At 44.4% G+C, this 12212-nt stretch overlaps 1 non-coding gene across 1 annotated transcript; it reads right to left on the bottom strand.

The window, feature by feature from the left end:
* Window positions 1-12085: 12085 nt before the first annotated feature.
* On the bottom strand, window positions 12086-12212 carry LOC120103306 (small nucleolar RNA SNORA17). Its single transcript, XR_015621592.1, has one exon. It is a non-coding gene; the product is annotated as a small nucleolar RNA SNORA17 (small nucleolar RNA).

Genomic DNA, 12212 nt, shown 5'->3' with positions numbered 1-12212 from the left:
AAATAAAAATACATTTTAACAAACGTAAACTTAGATAAATACATTTTAAACAGAGGGAAGCTGGAGAGGTGGCTCCTCGTTAGGAGGGCTGACTGCTCTTCTGTAAGTCCCAGGTTCAATTCCCAGCACCAACATGGTGGCTCAAAACAGTCTGTAAGTCCAGTGCTAGGGAATCGGACCACCTCTTCTGGCCTCCTCAAGCACTGGGTGGTGCACAGCTTTGCATGCAGGCAAAACACTCATACACATAAGACAAAATAAAAACAAAAATAATTCAAATAAGAAAGTATCATAATAATTAAGGATTTAATATTGAAAAAAAAAGGTGATTTAAAAGATCGGCTTTGTTCTTAAGTTCTGGCTCTGTTTCACGATGCTTTTCACAACAAATAAATGAGTCTGGTGACCAGATGTGAACTGAATTACTTATGTGTTCGCTACTGTTCTCATATTCAAAGCAGACCACTTTTCGGAGACTCAGTAAAGGTTTGGGAGATGATTTTATTAGGACAGATGGGAATTCGACATAGACTATGAGACTAAGTCAAGAGTCATTTACAAAATCTCTCCCTAGGAATAGTTTAGAGATTGCAAAGCAAACAAAAGAAAAGCACCAATTAAATTAAAATGCCCATTTACAGAGCCAGATGGAATGATACACTCCCGCGATCCCATCTCTCAGGGGGCTCAGGCTCCCGCGATTCCATCATCTCTCAGGGGGCTCAGGCTCCCGCGATCCCATCATCTCTCAGGGGGCTCAGGCTCCCGCGATCCCATCTCTCAGGGGGCTCAGGCAGGAGGCTGAAAGGAAGGCCTGTGCTGCACAGGAGGACCTGCCTCAAACAAACAAGCAAACGTACGCGTACAGAAAACAAACAACGAGGAAACTCAGTCCTCCTTGAATTATAAAAAGGCATTATACAACGTGAAGGAAAACAACGATATCAGATTACAAATTACAAACCAAGTGTGGTGGCGTGTGCCTGTAATCCCTGCACTGGGGACTGGGAGGCAGGAGGGTCCAGAGTTCAAGGCCAGCCTGGCTCATCTGGACCACAGAGTGAGTTCCAGGAAAGTCAGAGCTACATAGAGAGACCCTATATTAAAAAAAAAAAAAAAAAAAAAAAAAAAAAAAAAAAAAAAACCAATAATAATGAATTTGTAAAAGAAGGTAGAGGAAGAATATCAATTAAGCATACTTTAATAATCCTGACAGTCTGAGCTGACACCTGGGTCGTGGATGCAATTAGAAAAGTCCTTAAAAATAAAAGGGAATCAGTAAACACCTCAGTATTAAATTTAGCCAGCTCTGCCTTTTTTCTTTCTTTTTATCTATTTCTTTTCTCTGAGGAGGTGTGCGAGTTTACCACAGCACACACGGGTAGAGGACAGTCTGTGGGAGGAGCTTCCTTCTTTCCACCATGTGGATTTCAAGGATTGAACTCAGATCGATGGGCTTGGCGGCCAAGTGTCTTTACTCGCTGCACCAATTATTGTCAGAACATCAGAAACAGTTCTTTCAAACCGACTATGAGAAGTAGAGTGGTTTTCGGCTAGCATTTTTAAACTCAAATCCAGGAGAGTTTGGGACTATTAAAAGTTTATGATATACCCAATTGCTTCACTCAAAACCATTTTATGTGTTAAATAAGGAAATAAAGAGGGGTATCTCACAATGTTTCATGTAGAAAGAATCTCTTATAAGCAACACCTGTCAATAAAGAAGCCTATGACCAATGAGCTGAGGCAGAAAATAGGAGGCGGGTCACTGTCAGGAAGAGAGAGGATTCTGGGAAATCGTGAGAGAATAAAAGCAGATGCGTGGGAATGACGCAGGGAGAGATTTAAGTGAGATTTCAAGGAGGAGACACGGAGGAAGAAATGGGTCGGGACTGAAGGACAAGTAACTAACCATGTGGAAGCATACAATAGTTTGAATGGGTTAAGTAAGTAATGAACTAGCCAGGGAATGAGCCAAAGCCTGTGGCCAACACATTTAATAATAAATAATTAGTCGCAGAGTCATCTTTCCGGAAGCAGAGACTTAAAGAAAAAATGAGTTTATTTTTTTTTTTTTACAGTTTCATATAAACATGTCATGAAGAGCTGAAGTCTTCATTGTTTGTGATGGAAATCACCACCCAAGGTCACCCAAGGCCCAACCTGACAGATTGGTCATTTTTGCTGTTGGCACTGCAACAAATTCCTGAGAAATTTACTTAAAAGAAGAAAGACTTACTTTGGTATTCTGCTTCACTTAGCCCTGTGGCTTCTGGGCCTAAGCACCATGGGCAGAACATGGAAGGAAGCCACAGAAGAAGAACACTGTACACCTTGTGGTGGAAGGAGGTGGAGAGGCGGAGGGATCATCGGGAGATGGGGCCGGGGAGGGAAGGACGTACCCTGTTACGGTGTGCCCTGGTAACCCATTTCTTCCAGCTAATACCTATTCAGCTATGAACTCGTCAAAAGTCAGCAATGCATTAACTCATTGATCACTGATGGAGATCATTGATGAAGATGTCAACAAAACCTCACATTGTTGAGAACAGAGGCCTGGTTGTTAATAGGGAGAGACTAGGACTCAGGGATAAAGCGCGCATATTGGGTGCTTGATCAACTCATTTTATAAAGTGAAAGGAAGTAGCACCTTCAGAATTTATTCAGGAAAAGCTACAAGTCGTAGGTATTTTCACCCTTACTACGAGAGAATGAGACTGAAATACTGCCCTGTGACAGACTCTTCAGAACAGATTCAGAGCCCCACTTAGCTATCGAACACAGTGGCAAAAGCCAAACGCCACAAAAGAATCAGAAGTTGTCCATGGGATGTTGAAATTGATGAGTGATGGCAGTGAGTTTCAAAAGAGATAAAATCGGAAAGAAAGGAAAATACACGGGTATAAACTTGATCTACACTCAGTATCATATTCAGTTTGTTATCAGATTAAACAAAACACTGTAAAATGACATTGCATTTACTTGAAAATGCATCTCTTTCCACCCCCTCCCACCCACCGAGCAGCCTCATTCAGACACATCCTCCTGTCTTTTGCTCCCTGTTGGCTCAGGTTTACAGCCTCCGTAGTGTATATTTTAGATTTTTTTTTCAGTGCTAAAATGGCATCTGTCTCTGTTGATCTTGAATTAAATTCTAAACCCACCATTTGCTAACTTTGCTTTAGCATGCACATGTCCAAAAGCCTCCTCCTGATTCTTAAGGGAATTTTGTTTTTTCCTCGAGCACAGCAAAAAAAAAAAAAAAAATAGAGTGCAGTCAGGACCCTGGAGGACACAGAGACACACCTCTGAAGAAGATTACCGTGAGTAGGAAGGACCAGTGAAAGCTCCCCAACTTCCTCAAGGAAAGGGAGTGTAAAATAAACATTCATGTTGGGTGTGAGGTTCAGTGGGTTTGCCTTGAAGCTGAGTCCGCCCGGCAAGCCCGGCTTTTAGACTGTGTATTTATTTAGGAGTGCTTGGGAGAAGGCCAGCTGAAATGAAGGGAGAAATGACCAGACTGCCTCTCTTGCTGCCAGTGCTTTTCAGGTTCCAGTTCTGGTTTTATGTGACTTTGTGAGGAGATGTACTCGGGAGATAGGCTGATGGTGCCTTAGATAAACTGTAAAAGCAGGAGAGAAGAAGCTGCACTAATGCCAACTGCTAAAACTTGGGTGGCTTGGTAGAGAAGGTAACATTTGACCAGAGCCTTAAAAACATGCCTTCAAGAGTGACTGGTGAAAAGTGTTTCACAAGGATGCCATTCGGTAGATAGTAGCTAAACATTGAAAAGCTGAGCCAGCTGTGCTAGAGGATTTTGAGTTTAAGCTCAGCCTTGACTATGTAGCCAGAGCCTGGGGGTGGGGGTGGGTTGGGGGATGGGAGAGGGAGAGAGACTGGGACAGGGACAGGGACAGGGACAGGGACAGAGAGACAGAGAAACCGAGAGAAACAGAAACAAAGACTGGGAGAGGAGAGGAAAAGAGGGGAGAGGAGAAGTGAGGGGGAGGGGAAGGAACAGGAGAGGAGAGATTAGGAAAGAGGAGAGGAGAGCATGGAGGGGGAGGGAAGGGGAGAGAAAGGGAGGGAACAGGAGGGGAAGGATGGGGGAGGGGACAGGAGAAGAGAGAGGAGGAAAGAGGAGAGGAGAGAGGGAAGGGTGTAGGGAGAAAAGAGGACAGGAAAGAAAAGGATGCCTGCTCATTTCCTAGTTTCATTTGCCTGGAGTACCTTTTTCTATCTTTTTACAAATATAGGAATGGTTCAACATCTGCAGACCAATACAGGTAATGCATCCCATCAAGATAGAAGTCACACCATCATCTTAACGATGTAAGAAAGGCCTCTGGCAAAATCGACATCCCTTCATCATGACAAAAGTCCTGAAGAGACTCAGAAAATTGAGAAAATATCTCTACATAATACAGGGCACACAAAACAACCCTGTAGTCAACATCATTCTGAATTAGGGCCATGGGTAGCTGGCATAACAACCACTAGTTAGTAGTATCTTGCCATTGAAACTATGGGCCAGGTTTTTCTTCTTTGTTGGTCTCCTGTAACTCCATCACTGCTGAGACTTCTTATGGGGTAAATTAGCAATTACGCCACACCCCCAGCTCCACACACAAAAATGCAGGCACACAGCTGCAACCTCCCTTTCCTTAGAGATGTATTTTTTGTCATCTTATATGTACGAGCATCTTCCCTATGTGTATGTCTGGGCATCACGTGCGTGCACGCTACCCTCAGAGGCCAGGAGAGGGTGCCACATCCCCTGAGACCACAGTTATAGACAGTTGTGAGCCACCATGCCATGCTAAGAAATGAACCCAGGTCCTATGAAAGAGCAGCCCGTGCCTCTAACCACTAGCTGTCCCTCCACCCCAACCTTCCTTTCTTGAAGCAATGGTCGGCTACTTCCGCCCCTTCTCGCCATTCTCTGGACTTAGGAAGGCGAGCTGACTGGAGGGCAATCTGAAACAATGTGCTGTCAAAGACTTGTAAACTATGCTCTCTCTGCTTCTTCCATTTTTTTTCCTTGCCATCTACCATCTCATACCCCACTTCTATTAGATAGTACACTGGTTATGAATATGTCCGTGTAGCCCAGAACTCCACCTTATCAGTCTGAATTGATTGCTAGTCTTCAATTTCCTAACTCTGAAAGGGAAAGAAAACAGTAGATCTTGAACCAAAGTTGCTTTTGTTTTTCTAAACTTTCACCACTAAAGACTCAGTTCTCCCTTGGAAATATGTATTTTTAATTGAAAAAGATATATCTGTTTTTACTTTATGTATATGAATAGTTTTGCTTATAGATAACGTACTATGTACATGTCATGACCACAGAAGCCAGAAGAGGAGGGTGTTAGATCCTGGAATTGGAGTTATAAACAGATGTGAGCTGATGGGTAAGTACCAGGAACTGAACCTGGGGCCTCTGGAAGAGTAACAAGTGCTCTTAAGCACTGATTCGTCTCTCCAGCTTCTGCCTTGGAAACACTTCCATCGTTTTGGTTCTCTTTTTTCTATTTACTAGCATTTTAAAAAAAGATTTATTTATTTATTTTGTATATAAGTACACTGTAGCTGTCTTCAGACACACCAGAAGTGGGCATCGGATCCCATTACAGATGGTTGTGAGCCACCATGTGGTTGCTGGGATTTGAACTCAGGACCTCTGGAAGAGCAGTCAGTGCTCTTAACCGCTGAGCCATCTCTCCAGCCCTATTTATTAGCATTTTAATGCTGTGAAATATGAGATTCCTCATCATATTTATCAAGGTGATTATAACTCAAGCAACCCATCCTAAACATGTATCTTCTTTCCTTTGAGCTCCTGAAGTGTTTGAGAAATTTGTTTAAATAATGGACCTCAGTAGTCTTTTCTCGTTTACATCAAGGTCCTGCTAGAAGTAAATAGTAGATTATTGATAACCCTAGCACTTGAGAAGATGCGGCAGAAGGATTGCAAGTTCTAGGCCACCTCAGCTGCAGAGCAAACCCCTGTCTTAGAGACAATAAAAGTACATCGAGGTTGGACACAGAGTCTGGCAGGCATAGAGAAAAGGATGCTGTGCCTGGGGGTGGGGTGGGGGGCTGCTGGCGGCAGGGAGGAGGGGGGTGGAAAATAAGAATCTGGCAGAAGTAGAAGAGGTGATGGACTCCAGCAGACCCAGAGAAAGAAGAAACCTGGAGGCTAGGAAAACACACCCCCAGCATCACACCGGGGACTGCCTCCAGAACCCGTCCTATTCTATTGGTGAGTCTTGGCAGTGAGCTTTTCAGTTTGGTTTTCTTCTTATTTCTATCTCTTTGTTGAATTGTAAATGCTTCCTTGTTTGGTTCAGCTGTTTGTATTCTTGAAGAATTAATTCAGTTTATTTGTGTGCTCTGGTTACTTTGAACGTACTTATAACCGTTCTTTTGGGTTTGTTGCTGGGAATTTTGTTCATGCTGTTCTTTTAGGGGCCTGCTACTGTTGGGATGGTCAGTTTGTAAAAAATTTGTTTTTTTTCCATGCTCGTGTTTTTGTGTTGGAATTTGTGCATCTGGAATTTGGTCATAAATTGAATTTGGCTTTCATTTAGATCACCTTTGTTCTTTCAGTAGAAGCATTTGCAGTGTTCAGGAGGGACTAGGTTGCAGAATTCTGGTGTTGTTTTTTTCTATTTGAGTGGTGGTTCAGTGGACCAGGCTCTATCCTCAGAACTCCCTGTCTGTCTGTGGATTAGTAACTTTTCCGTCGATGTGATTAAAACACTATGGCCACAATAACTTATAAATGAAAGAGTTTGTTTGGGCTTACCATTCAAGAAGACTTCAGGGTCCATAATGTCAAAGACACCATGGCGGCAGGCAGAAGACATAGAGACTGGAGCTGGAAGCAGAGAACTCACATCTTCCCCTTTGAGCCTGAATCAGAGTCAGCCAAGTGGGAAGGCTGGGAGGCTTTGAAACGCCACATCCCACCCTAGGCGATATTCTTCCTCCAGCAAGGCCACACTTCCTAAAGTCCCCCCAAAAGTGCCACTGTCTGAGGATCAGATATTCAAATCCCAGAACCTATGGAGGACATTCTCAGTCAAAACACTACAGCCCACAGCCACAGGCAAGCGCAGGTCCATTATGAAGGTACAGTAACAGTCAACTACAAACCCATTGCCTCCTAAGTGCCAATCATTTTATGGCCCCTGATAACTGTGTGTCTTAATAGATTAGTTACTATGGATATGAATGGACAGAAAAAGAAAAGAAAAGAAAAAGCAGAATAAGGGGGGAGGATGGGACTCTAAGAACGAAAACAGAGCAGAGCGATGAGGGAATTTTTGCTAATGGTATACTGAAGGGGGTGGATATGCAATCATATATGATATCAGATAATGTAAAGAAAGTTGAAACATAGAGACCTTTAAAGCCATGGCTCTCTGGGTGGGGGAGTGTTGGAGGGGGATGAATAAGGAAGAATGCTGTGTCCAGGCAAGGACAGGGCAGAGCCAAACTAACCTGCTAAACTGCCACTGGGAGTTAAATATGGAGGAGGAACCTATGTAGAGGGGAGGGGAAACCGGGTAGAGCTCTACGTATGATGTGGCCTGACAGCTGGGCTTCAGTCTGGAGTCTCTCAACATGTCTTCCCAGTTCACAGAAGCCTGTCTCACTCCTTGTGGCTCTTCTGTGATGGCTTCTCCCCTCTGTGTCTTCCTTTGGCTGATTGGATTATAGACTCTGGTCCAGTCCATTAGAGCTGCTTCACCAGTGGAGTCCAAGAATCTGCTCTCACCTCTGTTATCCCCTCAGGATTTTGTTTTCCAGTGCCAGCCTTACACACCTGTGTGGTCCTCTCTAATTTCCAGTATACTGGTTGGAGTCTGTGTTGTACTTTCTAGTTTTGGCTTGAAGTCTACTTTTGCAGATGTGAGTAGAGTTGTTCTGACTCGCTACTGGTATATCGTTCTCTACCCTTGACCCCCGGGTCTGTATTCTGATAGTGAATTCTTACAGGCAACAAACAGCTGGACCTTGATCCTAATCCACTCACTCAGTCTGTGTCATCCAACTGGTGAGTTAAGACTGTTTATATTTGACAGTGTTCTCCTGTATTGCAGTCTTCCCATTTGTATCCTATAGCAGTGAGGTTCCTGTAGGGTAGGTCTCCAGCGTCACATCTTTGTAGAGGCTCTTCTGAGAAGGATCCAGCGAGACCCACTCTCCCCAAGTGAAGTTTATGTGAACATCATCATATGTCACTGCATCCTCTCCCCTGGAGCTCAGTTCTTGCCCAATCTTCCCGTCCCAAAGCCTTGCCGAAGTCTGCCCCAGCTATGTTCTTTCCCTTCACCTCACCTGAGTCTCGAGAAATGGAAACCACCATTAGTTTTCATCTTAGTTTACAGTCAGATAACACAACAGCTGGGTGCAGAAAGTATCATCCTAAACTCATCAACGATTCTATGTCGGAAATCTTCTTACGGCGGTGGGGGAATTCGCCACCAGATCTAGCAGTCCCTGTCTACATTTTGCTTTCTTTTCTCAGTAGTATCCAAGTTTGGTTCCCAGCATCCACATCAAATGGCTCAGATCTACCCATGATTCCCGATCCAAGAAATTTGATTTTTTTTTTTTTGCCTTTTTTTGGCACCAGGTATTCTAACAATGTAAAGACATGTATGTGACACATGTATGGAGATACTGTGAAAAAGGTTTTCTCATGGATAAGATTTTTTAATTAAAATTAATTTGATTTGGTTGTAAAATAAAAAGACTTTATATTTAAGTTATGGTTGAGAGGTGTTTGCTGAATCCTATAAATTTGAGTGTTTGTATTTTTTCTAGTTAATTCAAATACTTTGATCTTTTATTCCTTCCTATTCACTGTAGGAGTTTACTGTTTTACTGTGTTGAACTACGTAATTTGATTATTTCCTGGTTCATATGTTCTTCTTGTAAAATTTATTCTTTGTGGAACCCTCCTGTTTGTGACTCTCTCTCCTCATCTCTGTGTAGGATCCCTTTACATATCTTCTGCAGTGGAGGCTTAATGGAAATTAATTGATTTATTTTGTGACTGTCATGGGAAATCTTCACTACTCCATTGATTTAAAGAATAACTTTGCTAGATATAGTAACTTTTCTTCATAATTATCGACTTTCAGGGCTTAAAAATTGTTCTATGCTTTCATAGCTTTTAGAATTTCTTCTAGAAGGTCTCATGTGATTCTGATGAATTTTGCCTTTGTATGAGTTAATAAGGCCTTTTTCAGTTACTTCCAGCAATGTTTCTCTGCTTGTACTCTTGGTATTTTAACTATAAAGTGACATGAAGCTCCGTTCTATTTAGGGTTCTAAATGTCTCATGTAGGGGGCTGGAGAGATGGCTCAGTGGTTAAGAGCACTGACTGCTCTTCCAGAGGTCCTGAGTTCAAATCCCAGCAACCACATGGTGGCTCACAACCATCTGTAATGAGATCTGATGCCCTCTTCTGGTGTGTCTGAAGACAGCGACAGTGTACTCATAAAATAATAAATAAATTTAAAAAAATGTCTCATGTATTTGGATGTCCAGATCCCTTCCTAGATTTGGGGAATTTTCTACTATAATTACATTAAACAGATTTTCTTGCCTTTAGTATTTATATCACTCCTGCTTCTACCTCATAGGTTTCTAGGTTTGTTTCCATGATTTCTTGAAAATTATTGGTGTAATTATTTTTCTTTTTATTGCTGTCTGAGCCTAATAGGTATTTGATCTTGTCTTCAACCTTTGTTATTCTCTCTTTATCTTAATATAGTATAGTATGGTTTCTAGTATCCCTTAAAAAGTTTTTATTTGTTGAATTTTTATTTCTAAATTCTTAATTCTTTATTGATTCTTTGTGAATTTCAAATAATGCACCCCAATCCCTCTCCCCTTCCCCTTGCACCCACCTTCCATCCTTGTAATTTCCCTCCACCCCAACAAAGGAAAGAAGGTCTTACTGTGGAAGTTACATGTGCCACAGTGCATAGCACAGCATACCTTGTGTCCACACTCCCCAGGTTGGTCATGTGGCCCAAAACAGAGTTCCCCATGCTAATGAGGTACTTAGAGGCTCTGAGGGTTTAGCCAATAAGTTTCCCTTCCTGGACATTTCTTCTGGAAAAAGGTATTTAATCTCTGCTCCACCCTGAGAAGTTGGTACTGTAAGATAGTCATCCATTTTCCATGATGAACAGTCAATAAACAGTATGAATAAATATGGGCTGTCTCTTTCATCGAGGACCACTGTGGGGAGCATGAAGAAGGCCTTTGCCTACAGAGCCACAGCTAAGTCTCCACTCTGCACTTCCAGACAACTGCTGCTACCTTCACCAATGAGCTAAGCTGGAGTTCTCATTCCCCTAGCCCTGGGCTGAGTCAGGCCTTGTCATGGGCCTGTGGACCCTTAACACTTCATTCCTGATTTCTCTGTGTGTTTCTCCTGCAGTGACTGGAGGCCCAGAAGTCAGGGAACCCCAACCTCAGCCCCCACATCAGACCATATTTTCCAACCCCCTGAGCGGTATTTCAGTGCTTCCCTGAAGCCCAGCACCCCACAACAGTGATAGCTTAGGATAAGTGCAGTAAAGCTCCCTGCATTTTGCCTCCCCAACAGCCGAGCCCAACAGCAGGGCAGAACGTGTCCCACATGAGACCTGTTTTCTGCTATAGTATCAATACTAGAACCTCACTAAGATTCATTTCAGATATCATGTTGTTGCCCCATGTCATGGAGATTCTGTAGCTTTAGGTCTACAGTACTGGCCAATTCATGCACTCCAGCAGGTCATTGATAGGGTAGATGTTGGGGTGGGCCAATTCAAAGCCCTGGATCTGGTCCTAAGAAGTATCTGAGCTGGTTAGTCTGCCTTCTCTCCTACACCCACACCATTGGCTGACCTCTCCTACCCAGCCTTAGCTGGCCCATTCAATGCCACCACCAGGAAGGGCTAGAGCTCTCATACCTGTGGGGCAGACTCACTAACAACCCCCACATCCAGGACCAGTTCTACTGTGCTGTCCATGAGAGATGCAGGACCTGCTCTTCCTATGCTATTGCTGGTGAGAGGCATGGTTAGCTCCCCTGCCCTCATGACCCCAGGGTCAGGTCTCCCTCCTGCCACAGATGACAAGGGGCAAGGAGGAAGAAGGGTGTCTCTGCCTCATCCTTCCCACTGCACAGGAGATGAGTGGCAGACCCAGCTCTCCCATGCTTATACCCTCAGCTTACCCACAATTCCCTCAACCAGGGTCAGCTCTACTGTGTTTCCTGGGCAATTTTCCAACATGCTGTCCTGAGTACTGCAGCTGGCTAGGGGTGAGGTCAGCTCTCCCATGATACTCAGGTAAGGGTGGGCCAGTTCTGCATAGCCCCCATTAACATATCCCTGGGTGGCAGCCCAGCCCAGAGACATCTGCCTGGCCTTTGGTGACAGCAGAACTCTGCCGATGAGGGCCACAGACCCAGATGTTGCCCCCCTGTGCCAACACAGGCCAGGACCCTGCCATGACCCCAGTTGGCATCACTGGCTACTCACATCAGGTTTTTCTTTACTCCCCTCGAGTCTCTAGTTCTGCCTCTCTTCATTGCACCCACATCCTTCCGTTTCTCTTGCTCTTCCATTTCTCTACCCCTGACTTGCTCCTCTTAGTGGTACCTGGGGTCTCTGAAAGTCTGGGGTCATCTCAGGAGTACCATGCCCTGTCTGTGCATTATAGCACTTGGCAGCGGTCATCCCTGGCATGGTCTGCCCTCTCCGGGCCTGCACAGCACAGAACTGGTGGTCATTTCAGGCTAGCCCCTGTCTAGACTGGTGGTCATCTTGGGCTCACTCCTCTCCTAGACAGCCCCCTGTGGCCCCATGCTGGGGTCATCTGATTAAGACTCACTCCTTACCTGGGCCCAGAAGTCCCAGGTGGGGGTTCTTCTAGTCTCTGGCTCACTTCCTGCCTTGGGAGCCCTTCCAGGCTTATCTGGAGCTGGACTGGGGGTTGTCTCGGGCTATCTCCCTGTCTGGGGCCCCTGGCACCTGACTGGTGGTCATCTCAGGCTCCCTCTCAGGAAGTGTTAGGCTACTAATCATTCAGATGTTCACACATCATAACACTAAGCTTTGACATAGCCTCTCTCCTCTCTGCCACCTGCTGATGTACACGTGGCACAGCAGCCTGCACTGCCTCTGGGGACAGA

The sequence above is a fragment of the Rattus norvegicus genome, chromosome 5 (assembly GCF_021556685.1).
Source record: "Rattus norvegicus strain SHRSP/BbbUtx chromosome 5, alternate assembly SHRSP_T2T, whole genome shotgun sequence".
Taxonomy (NCBI): Eukaryota; Metazoa; Chordata; class Mammalia; order Rodentia; family Muridae; genus Rattus; species Rattus norvegicus.
The sequence above is the reverse complement of the archived record's forward strand: the minus strand, read 5'-3'. Positions and strand labels throughout refer to the sequence as shown.